We start from the raw sequence: 11835 nt of genomic DNA on the forward strand, positions 1-11835 counted from the left end.
TATTTGGAAAGACAGGAGACCTCAAATAAGCAAAACACTTCTGAGAAAAAAAATGAGGTTAGAGGCATAGCACTCCCTGACCTCAAAACCTACTACACAGCAATGGTAACCAAAACAACATGATACTGGTACAATGACAGGCACATAGATCAATGGAACAGAACTGAAAACCCAGAAACAGACCCAGCTATCTAACGTCCACTGATATTTGACAAGAAAATCATAGCTATCAAATGCGGAAATGATAACCTCTTCAACAAATAGTGCTGGCAAAACTGGACTTCTACATGCAGAAAGCAGAAACAGGATCCACATCTCACACCATACAAAACAAATCAACTCAAGGTGGATCAGAGACCTAAGAGTAAAGCCCAAAACCATAACGTTCGTAAGAGACAAACTGGGATCAATCTTAGAAGCACTAGTTCAAGGTATAAAGAGACTGCCAAATACAACCAGAAATGCACAGTCTGGAGAGAATGAAATTGATACATGGGACCTTCTAAAGATTAAATCTCTGTGCACATCATAAACTTTTTCCAACAAGGTGAAAAGACGACCTACAGACTGGGAACAAACATTTGGTAATACCATCTCAGACAACAGTCTTATAACAAAAGTTTGAAGAATACTCTTGGGACCCCATGAGAAAAAGACTGATAACCAAATTACAAAATGGGCAAAAGACATGGAAAGAATTTTCACGGAGGAAGATATTCAAATGGCAAACAGACACATGAAGAAATGCTCCAAATCACTGGCAATAAGAGAGATGCAGATCAAAACCACAATGAGATACCATCTCACTCCAGTAAAAGTAGCAAAGTTTAACAGGGAAGCAAGTCATAGATGTTGGAGAGGATATGACAAGAAGGGAACTCTTACACATTTTGGTGGGATTGTAAAATGGTGCAATCATTCTGAAAGGCAGTTTGGCGCTTCCTGAAAAAAGCTGAACATAGAAATCCCATCCCACCCAGTTATTCCATTACTTGGAATATACCCTGAGAATATGAGAACTGAGGCACAAACTGATATTTATACACCCGTGTTCATAGCAGCATTATTCACCATCACAAGAACATGGAAACAGCCCAAATGTCCAACCACAAATGAATGGATTGAGAAGTTATGGCATAGTCACACAATGGAATACTATACAGCATGCAGGAGCAATAACTTTATAAATTATTACCTAACTTGGGAGAGATTGGAGAACATTATGCTGAATGAACTAACTCAGTCCCACAGTGATAAATATTGTATAAGACCATTATTGTAGATGGAGTATAAGGATCCAGGAGAGGTGGGAGAGGCTGGGAGTAGAGGGATGTGGATGTGCAGGGGGGAGAGGGGATTTAGCACTGGGGATTGGGGGGTGAGGGAAATTGAAAAAATGTTTTCTAATTTGTATTAGAATTTTGTAAATAAATTATTGGGGGGGAAGAAATAAAAAAATTTGCATTGGGAAAATCTGTTGTCAAGGACCTCTCCACAGTGCTGAAAAGCAATGATATCAATCTAGAGACTAAGGTGTGACTAATCCAGGCCATGGTCTTCACAATTACTTGCTATGCATCAGAGGGCTGTACAATGACTAAGAATGACAGAAGAATTGATGCCTTCAAATTGTGGTGCTGGGGAAGAGTCTTGAATATACCATGGACTTCCAAGAAACAAGTCTGTCTTGGAGAGGGTGAAACCAATTCTCTGCTTGGAGGCTAGAATTTTGAAACTCTGTCTCACATACTTTGGGCACTTGGCCAGGAAAGACCTGTCCTAGGAGGAAAACATCATGCTTGGAAGGATGATGGACAGAGTGGGAGAAGTCCCTTGTTGAGATGGATTGATACAGTAACTGAGGCAATGGGGGTTGTTGTGTTAGAATTAGTAAGACTGGCTTAGGATATAGTGGGGTTCACAGCTGCTGTATATAGCATTCCTATGGTCTCATGGACTTACACATAACAAAACAACAACAAGGCTCATGTATGAAGCAGTTGGATTTTGATAGATTCTTGTTTTGGTTGAAGGTTGGGTGTAAACTGTTTTTATTTTGTTCACAGTCTCATGTAAGCTGATTGGATTTGCTGGATTTGGCTAACAATGAGCTCTGGACTGGAAGCCTCTCATTTAGAGCCAATCAGGACCTGTTTGACAGGCCTATATATTTAGAAGTCAATTAGACCCTGAGGCCAGGGACCTCAGGTGTGGCGTTAATTGTGTTTAGAATGAATATTCTTCTAAGTGGTACAGCACTGCTCTGTCAATTCACTGTACTGACATAACTTGGCGTTACTATTATGCTGATCACTGTGCTGTTGGTGCTCCAAATTCCATAATGATTACCTATGGTAGAAAGTTTTTGGTGGTTCTCCCAGATTAAGAAAGGCTTGTCAACAAAATCTGTCAACAATCTCCTTTATGCAGATGATACAACCCTGCTTGCTGAAACCGAAGAGGACCTGAAGTGCTTGCTGTAGAGAGTCAAGTACTGCAGTCTTCATTATGGGTTGAGGCTCAATATCAAGAAGACAAAGATTCTCACCACTGGGCCAATTGGCAGCATCAGGATGAATGGTGAAGAGATTCAGATTGTTCACAGCTTTAGTTTGCTTGGCTCCACAGTCAACACTCTTGGCACCAGCAGCCAGGATATTAGAAGATGTATTGCAGTGGGAAAGTCTGCTGTTAGGGACCTCTCCAAAATACTGAATAGCACTGGTTTCTCTCTGGAGACTAAGGTGCATCTGAGACAGGCCATGGTCTTTGCAATCACTTGCTATGCCTCAGAGAATTGGACAATGACTAGGGACGATAGAAGCAGAATTTATGCCTTTGAGCTTTGGTGCTGGAGAAGAGTATTGAGAGTACGATGGACTGCTAAGAAAACAAACAGATTCAACCTTGAGAAGGTTAAACCGGGCTGCTCCTTGGAGGCAAGGATTCTGAGGCTTCATCTGACATACTTTGTACATGTTGTAAAGAGGGACTGGTCCTTGGAGAGGGCTATCATGCTTGGTGGGGGGTTGTGGAAGGACAGTGCAGGAGGGGAAGACACTCTGTGAGGTGGATTGATTCAGTTACTGGGATGGGTACATCAGAGACAGTGCAACTGGCAAAAGACAAGAGTTTAGGTCTGTTTTACATAGGGTCCCTATGAGTCTCAAGCGACTGGAAGGCATATAACAACAACAACAAGAAGAAGCTTTCTACATCTTTAGAAATATTTCATTATTCATTTAATTAAGATACTGCAAGGTCTACTCATTTTAAATATAATTAAAAATGTATTAATTAATACAAGATATACTTTAAGAAGATTACATTATTTATTTAACATCTTATTTTTTTTTACTACTTAATTCAATTTTCCTTTTAATAACAGTGTGCATCATTTTGCCTTGCCTGAATTTGTTATTACAAGGATGATAGATTTCTTGTTTGCTTTATATACACATTTATTAGTAGTCATTACTCTGTAAAACATTTAATTGCTTGTTGTTGTTAAGTGTCATCAAGTAGTAGATGACTCATAGTGACCCTATGAACTAAAGACCTGAACACTTTTATAACTTTTCTTGCTTCTTTAAGTTCATAGAGTTTCCGGAGGCAAGCTATTGGAGGTGGAGGCCACTCCTGCTTCCAGATGTTTTAATCTGGGAGCTCCACCAAATACTGTCACCATGAGTAACCATTATTGCATTTGACATGTCAGTGTCACAGTGTTTAGCATCACAGTAACAAGTTACCTCTATATAGCAAATTGACAGACCAGTGCTTTACCACTTAGAAGAATCTTTCACCAAAAACAATTGAAACCTTAAAACTGGGCCTGGGGCCACAGATCAAAATCACCCACCTTTGGCTTGGTAGCATAACTTTAATTGTAGATTTCTAAATTATTTTTTTTATTTCAATATTTGAAACATGTATTAGTTATACTTTTGATGTTTATAATATTCAAGTGTATGTAATTGAAAATCTTTTTTTGTGATTTTTGTGAAAATTTACAGGAAGGATTTGTTTTTATTCATTCATTCATTCATTCATTGACATATGTTTTCCTTTCTCCCCTCCCATTCTCTCAATTAACTTTGTAATGCTTATCTTGCTCCAGATTGTTGTTGTCATGCATATATCTAATTAGCCATTCCTTTCTGATAGTCCTTTCTTTCTCCTATTTTAGTGCAGTATTCTTTATCTACCCTTTCTTTTTCTGCTCTCCTTGCCATGTTTATCCTATTTTTAAAATAGCGGTTTATACAGTATTTGTCCTTTTGTGACTGAGGTATCTCACTCAGCTTAATGTTTTCCAGATTCATCCATGTTGTGTAGTGTTTTACAAATTCATTATTTATATTGTTGTATAATATTTCATTTTATGGTTGTACCTCAATTTTCTATCCATTATTTTTTAAAGCATTTGAATTGCTTTCATCTCTTTGCTATTGTAAATAATTCTGCAATAAACAAAGGTATGCATTCATCTGTTTACAGTACTTGAGTAGCTGGTACTTCTATTTCCGACTTTTTCAGAGAGTATCATCTGCTTTCCATATTGGTTGTACCACATTACATTCATACCAGCAGTGAAGGAGAGTTCTAATCTCTCTACATCCTCATTATCATTTGTTGTTTGCTGCCCTGTTGAATTTTACTATTGTGACTGGAGTGAAATTATATCTCACTGTTGTTTTGATTTGCATACCTTTTCAATCTATGTGCAACGAAATCATTCAGGTGAGTGGACTTTATGAGGCTGAAACTAGCTGGCCAGAACTGAGGAGGATGTGAAGTATTTGCTTTAGGAAGTCAAACCTTACAACCATCAATATAGATGGCATCTCAATATCAAGAAAACACAGGACCAGTGTTTATGACAGACAGAGAAACATTTGAGGTAGTTAACAATTTCATCTTGCTCAAATTCACATTCAAGACTCTTGGCATCAGCAGACAGGAGATAAAGAGAGGAGTTGTGTTGGGGTAATCTATTGTCAAAGATCTCTCCAGAACGCTAAAGAACAGAGATGGCACTCTAGAAACTAAGTAAAAACTGGTTCAGGCCATAGTTTTTTTCAGTAGCTTGCTATGTATTAGAGAACTAAACAATGAATAAGGATGATAAAAGAATTGATGTCTTTGTGGTGTTGTAAGAGTATTGAACATACAATGGACTGCCAAGGGGGAAAAAACCTCACAACAAACAACAAAGAAACAAGTCTGTCAAGACTTGTTTTCTGCTCTTTGAAGGGAAATATTTCATAACTTCTTCTCATATACTTCAGGCATATTGCCAGGAGGTACAAATCCTTGGAGAAGAGCACAATGCTTGGAGGGTAGAGGATCAGTGAAGAAGAGGAAGACGTTGGGTAAGCTGGATTGACAGAGTGACTGTGGCAATGATATGAAATATATCAGAAACTGTGAGTTGCCTCAGGATACGGTTCAAGAACCCTTGCTCACAGGGTCTCTATAAGTCACAGGTGACTTTATGGCATATAACAACAAAATGAAAAAAATAGCTAGGGATCTTGTAGAGTTCTTCATGTGTTTATTTTTGGTTTTGTTTTGGGGTGTACCCACAATCTGAATTTCTTCTTTGGGTGAACATACCACAGTTTTTCTATCCATACATTTGTTGATGGGCACTTGGGTTGCTTCCTTCTTTTTTCTACTGTGAACAACGCAGCAATAAACATAGCCATGCATATATCTGTTCTACTTGCAGTTCTGATTTCTTTAGGGAATATTCCTAATATTGGAATTGCTGGGTCTAATGATATTTCTACTTCCAACTTTTTGAGAAAGAGCCATAGTGGTTGCACCATTTTACACTCCCATCAACATTGAATAAGTGTTCTAATTTCTCCACAACCTCACCAAGATTTGTTGCCTGCTGCTCTGTTGTGCTTTGTTATTGTTACTGAGGTGACATGATATCTTAGTTGTTGGGGTTTTTTTAACATATTTTTAAATCTTTTTAAGATTTAATTAAAGAATGGCATCCACTTCTGAAATAGCTTGCCTATGTAAACCCTATGAACTTGTAGAAATGATGAAAGTTTTACAAGTGGTCAGGTCTTTCGATCATAGGGTCCCTATGAGTCATCTACGTTTTGACGGCACTTAACCAACAACAGCATAGAGAAAGCTCAGTTGGACTAGTGGACAGAAAGTGATGCTACCAAGCCAAAGGTGAGTGATTTTAATCTGTGACCTTTAGGCCTAGTTTTAATTGTTTTTGGTCAAACTTTCTTCTAAGTTGTATAGCACTGATCTGTACATTTACTGTACAGAGGTAACTCCTGGTTGTTGTGATGCTGAACACTGTGACACTGATGTGTCAAATGTGATAATGGTGGACAGTGTTTGGTGGAGCTCCCTGATTAAAACAAGCCTGGAGGCAGGAGAGGCATCCACTTCCAAAATAGCTTGTCTCTAGAAGCCCAATGAACTTGGAGAAACGATGAAAGTTATACACATGTTCAGGCCTTGCATTCATAGGGTCACTTAGTCGTCTACAACTCAACGACACTAAACAACAACAACATCAATGAAAGTTTATAAAAAACTTGGATTTTTATTCATTCGTTATTGCACATTTTCCTCCCTGACCCTTTTCCCCTCACCCACCAGGTGTTGTGTTTTTTTGGTTTTGGTTTTTGTTTTTTTTCCTTTGGAAAAAAGTTATTTCATTGTTATACAGTGTCATCCGTTCACGCCCCCAACCACTTTACTATGCAACTCTTATTCTGGACTCTTGTTATGCCAATAATACCTAATCATATAGTCCTTTTATATAGTTCTCTCCTTCATCTGTTTTCAATAGCTCATAGTTGTTTTGATTGTAATCTTTAGAGCTAGGGATTTTGAACATTTATTCATGTGTTTGTTCGACATCTGAATATTTTCTTTGGTGAAATGTCTGTTCACATCCTTTGTCCATTTGGGTTGTTTACCTTTATCTTGTTGAGGTATTCTTATCTTGTTGGAGTATTCTTGTTGGAGTATTATCTTGGAGTATTCTTCTTTGGTAAAATGTTTATTCATACCTTGTGCCCATTTTGTGATTGAGCTGTTTGCCTTTTTCTTGTTGAAGTGCTAGAGTTATTCTATACATTTTAGGTGTGAATTCTATTAGGACAGCAGAGTCCTCTCCTGTCTCTCCCAGAATGGATACTGAGAAAATACAATAACAGAAAACAGCCGTTGTGCTTTTTCTCTCTGTGAAACTATCCTACCCCCATTTTCTCAGGTATAGACCCCTAGCCCACTCCCCTATCTTGAGGGGAGCATCTGTATGAATTCCCTTCCCCAGATCCCATGTAAGAAAATAGAAAATTCCCCTCTAACTCCTAGTGGGGCTGGTCCTCTGCTTGAGAATCAGCCTGAGAGTTTCTCCTTAATAAACGATCTTTCTTTACCTCGATGACCTTACATTCCTTACCAGATATGTCACTACCAAATGTTTTTTCTCAGTCTGTGGGCCTCCTTCTTATCCTGTTGCAGAGGTTTTTAATATGCATAATGATTATATTTTTAGGAAATCTCAATTTATTTTATCCTTTCCTGGCTGTACGGTTTTTGTTATGCTTGGAGGTTTATTTGTGGAGTAGACTAGGGCATCTCTAGTTGTTCCTAAATTTTTTTTTACGTACCTTATTATCTTTGCGTGCACTCCTATGTTCTTGAGGTAGTTTTTGTATATTATATTGGGCCTGCTTCAGTTTTCTTCAAATGGTTGTCCAATTTTGCCAGCACCATTTGTTAAAGAGGCTGTCATTTATTAAATTGATTTAATTTCCTGGTTAAAGATCGCTTTCTCATAGGTAGATGAGTTGAATTCTGGATTCTCAATTCTCTATCATTGATCTATGTGTCTGTTGCTGTATCAGTATCATGCAATCTCGATTATTTTTACTTTGAGGTAGAATTTGAGATGAGGGAGTGTGATGCGTCCTATCTTGTTTTTCTTTCTCCTTCCTTTTCAGTAATGCTTTGCTTATTCAGAGTGTCTCTCCCCTCAACACACAGTTGGAAATTGCCTTTTCCTTCTCTTTGAAGAGAGAAATTGTTATTTACAGGGAGTTCATTGAACTTGTAGATTGCTTTTGTTAGAAATATCATTTTTGTGATACTGATTTTTTCCAAGAAAAACAGCAGTCCATTTACATGGCATATTCTTCCACTATCTAAGTCTTTTTGTTTGTTTGTTTTCTTCTCTAGGTCTTTTGGTTATTAAACCTGTCCTATCCTGTGGTGCTGGAGAAGAGTATTGAATGTACCATTGACTGCCAAGAAAACAAACAGATTCATCTTGGAGAGGATTAAACCAGGCTGCTCCTTGGAGGCAAGGATTCTGGGGTTTTGCCTGACATAATTTGGACATGTTGTAAGGAGAAACAGGTCTTTAGAGAGGGACATCATGCTGGGTAGAGTAGAGGGACAGCGCAGGAGGGGAAGACCCTCTATGAGGTGGATTGATTCAGTGATTGGGGTAATCGGGATGGGTGTGTCAGAGGTAATGCGATTGGCACAGGATAGAGCAGGGTTTAGGGCTGTTGTACACAGGGTCGCTATGAGTCGCAAACGACTCGACGGCACATAACAACAACAACAACAACAACATCCTGTGCCAGCCTCACAATTTTTGACACACATTTGAGACCTTTGCTACAGGAACGGTGTTAACTCACCTGTTTGAATGTCTTCCTCTCTCTCCACCTTTCAAAGTATAATGTATTTTCCAAGGAATATCCTTGCAGTAGAATTTCTTGCTTTTTAATTTTCTTTCGATAAATTCTTTGTGTCTATAGTTAAATTTATTCTTGCGTGTTTAATCTTGTGGTTTACTATTGTAATTTGTATGATTTTTCTTATATGTTTTCTTTGTTATTGTAGAAAAATCTAACTGATTTTTATATGTTGATCTTTTATGTTGATGTTGTTGTTGTTGTTGTTACATGCCGTCGAGTCTCTTGCGACTCACAGAGACCCTATGTACAACAGCCCAAAACCTTACTCTATCCTGTGCCATTTGCACTGCCTCTGACACACCCATCCTCATTACCCCAGTCACTGCATCAGTCCACCTCATAGAGGGCCTTCTCCTCTTGCACCATCCCTCCAGCTTCCCAAGCATGATGTCCCTCTCCAAGGACCTGTCCCTCCTTACATCATGTCCAAATTATGTTAGATGAAGCCCCAGATTCCTTACCTCCAAGGAGCGACCTGGTTTAACCTTCTCCAGGATGAATTTGCTTGTCTTCTTGGCAGTTCATGGTACCTTCAATACTCTTCTCCAACACCACAGTTCAAAGGCCTTAATTCTCCTTCTAGCCTCCCTAGTCATTGTCCAACTTTCTGATGCATAACAAGTGACTGCAAAGACCATAGCCTGTATCAGATGCACCTTAGTCTCCAGAGCAACACCATTGCTCTTCAGTACCCTGGAGAGGTCCCTAACAGCAGACTTTCCCATTACAACACATTTTTTTGATTTCCTGGCTACTGGTGCCAAGAGTGTTGACTGTGGAGCCAAGTGGATTAAAGATGTTAACAATCTCAGTCTCTTCACCATCTGTCCTGATGCTGCCAATTGATCCAGTGGTAAGAATCTTTGTCTTCTTGACATTGAGCCTTAATCCATACTAAAGGTTGCAGTCCTTGACCCTCTGCAGCAAGTGCTTCAGGTCCTCCTCAATTTCAGCAAGCAGGGTTGTGTCATCTGCATAACACAGATTCTCAATAGATCTTCCACCAATCCTGATACCTTTGCTGAATTTGTCAACTATATCCAACAGTGTTTTGGTTGAGCCTTTGGGGTTTTCTCTGTACACTATCATATCATCTACATATAGCAAGAGTTTTTACCACTTCTTTGCAAATTTATAACCTCTTATTTCCTTCTCTTGTCTTATTGCCTTACAAAGTACTTCCAATACAATACTGAATAGGAGTGATATGGTAGACATCCTTGTCTGGACCCTCTTATCAAAGGGAATGTCTTTAATCTCTTTCCATTAAGGATTTTCTTACCTATTGGCTAAGAGTATATGCTCCTGATTATATTGAAGAATTTCCCTTCTATTCTTATTTTGTTGTGTGTTCTTATCAGGAAAGTGTGTGCTGAATATTATCAAAAGCTTTTGCTGCATTGGTTGAGATGATCAAGTGGTTAGCTAATTTGGTAACTTTATGTGATCGTTCAATTTGTTCCCACATTATATTTATCTGATTATAACTTATGATTTGTTTTGTTTTACTATTCTGTATGTATTTTTTATTGTATTCCAATATAGATTCTTCTTGTACTTTTATTTTTATTGCTGTAGATTGTTCTTGTACTTTTACTGCTGAAATTTGGCTCAACCATTTTATCATATAAAGAATATTGAAAGATTTGGAAGCTGAACTTAGCAGAGAACTTGGAACAATTTCTCATTGTAAGCCTCAGATTCAAGATCTTGGTTGAAAGAGATTTTTGCCAGTATTTTACTGTCATGTATCATACTAGACCATCAACAACAACAATGACCCTTAATTTTGCTCATTTAGAATATTTACATAGACCAAGAAGCAATCATTTGAATAGTACAAGATGATGTTTTGTGACCTAAAGCCAAAAAAGATAAGTGCCAGGCTTGTAGTCAGTCATTCAATACACCAATCAGTTTTTAGGCTGAGCAAATAATTCAAGAAGCTTTAATAAATAAAACAGGTAAGTAATTGGAGAAAGATTTGTTAGTAAAAAAGACAAACTTCACAAAACATATTGTTATGTAATGATAATTAAGATAGTGTAAAGCATTTACTGTTGAAGTTTCTTTTTATTTACTTATATCAGTTTATTTACAAAATTTGAACACATTGTTTTTCACACCAAATCCATCGAACTGTGTGACTCCATGATTAATCCCCAACCCCACCCCGCACATCCTCACCCCTCTGCCTCCACCCTCCCCTCTTTAGATCCTCATACTCATTCTACAATAATGGTTTTATACAGTATTTGTTATTATGAGACTGAGTTCGTTCACGCAGCTGGTATTCCCAAATGCTTGTTCCCAGTCACCCTTTTCAAAAAAAAAGTTTTTGATGCACACAGGAATTTAATCTTTAGAAGGTCCCATTCATCAATTTTATCCTCTTTAGAGTTTGCATTTTTGGCTGTATCTGGCAGACTCTTTATGCAGTAGACTAGACTAGACCTTCTAAGCTTAATCTCAGTTTGTCTCTTATGAACTTTATGGTGTTTGGTTTTACTCCCAGATCTCTGATCCACCGTGAGATGATTTTTGTACATGGTGTGAAAATGAGGATCGTGTTTCGGTTTTCTGCTGGTGACAGTCCCATTTTGCTAGTAACGTTTGTTGAAGAGGTTATAATTTCCTCATTTGATAGCTTTGATAGCCTTGTCAAATATCAGTTGACCATACCCTACAAAAGTAATCTACTTGTTCAACATAATCTCAATCCAGATACCAAATTTATTTTTCAAGGAGATTGAAAAGGAAATTATCAAGTTTATTTGGGGAGGCAAGAGATCCTGAATAAGCAAAATACTTCTGAGAAAAAAAAATTAAGTGAGAGGCATAGAACTCCCTGACCTCACAACCTGCTACACAGCCCTAGTAAACAAAAAACATGATACTGGTACAATAAAAGGCGCATATACCAATGGAACAGAATTGAGAACCCTGATGAAATATTTAAATGTTGAAAACATAAAGTAAAATCTCATAATTCTATCAATAAACTGCACTATATCTATAATAAAAACACAGGAAGTATCAATAAAGAAACAAAATTACATATTGCATTGGGCAA

The sequence above is a fragment of the Elephantulus edwardii genome, unplaced genomic scaffold (genome assembly GCF_000299155.1).
Source record: "Elephantulus edwardii isolate Elephantulus edwardi_28Jun2011 unplaced genomic scaffold, EleEdw1.0 scaffold00173, whole genome shotgun sequence".
NCBI classification, from domain to species: Eukaryota; Metazoa; Chordata; class Mammalia; order Macroscelidea; family Macroscelididae; genus Elephantulus; species Elephantulus edwardii.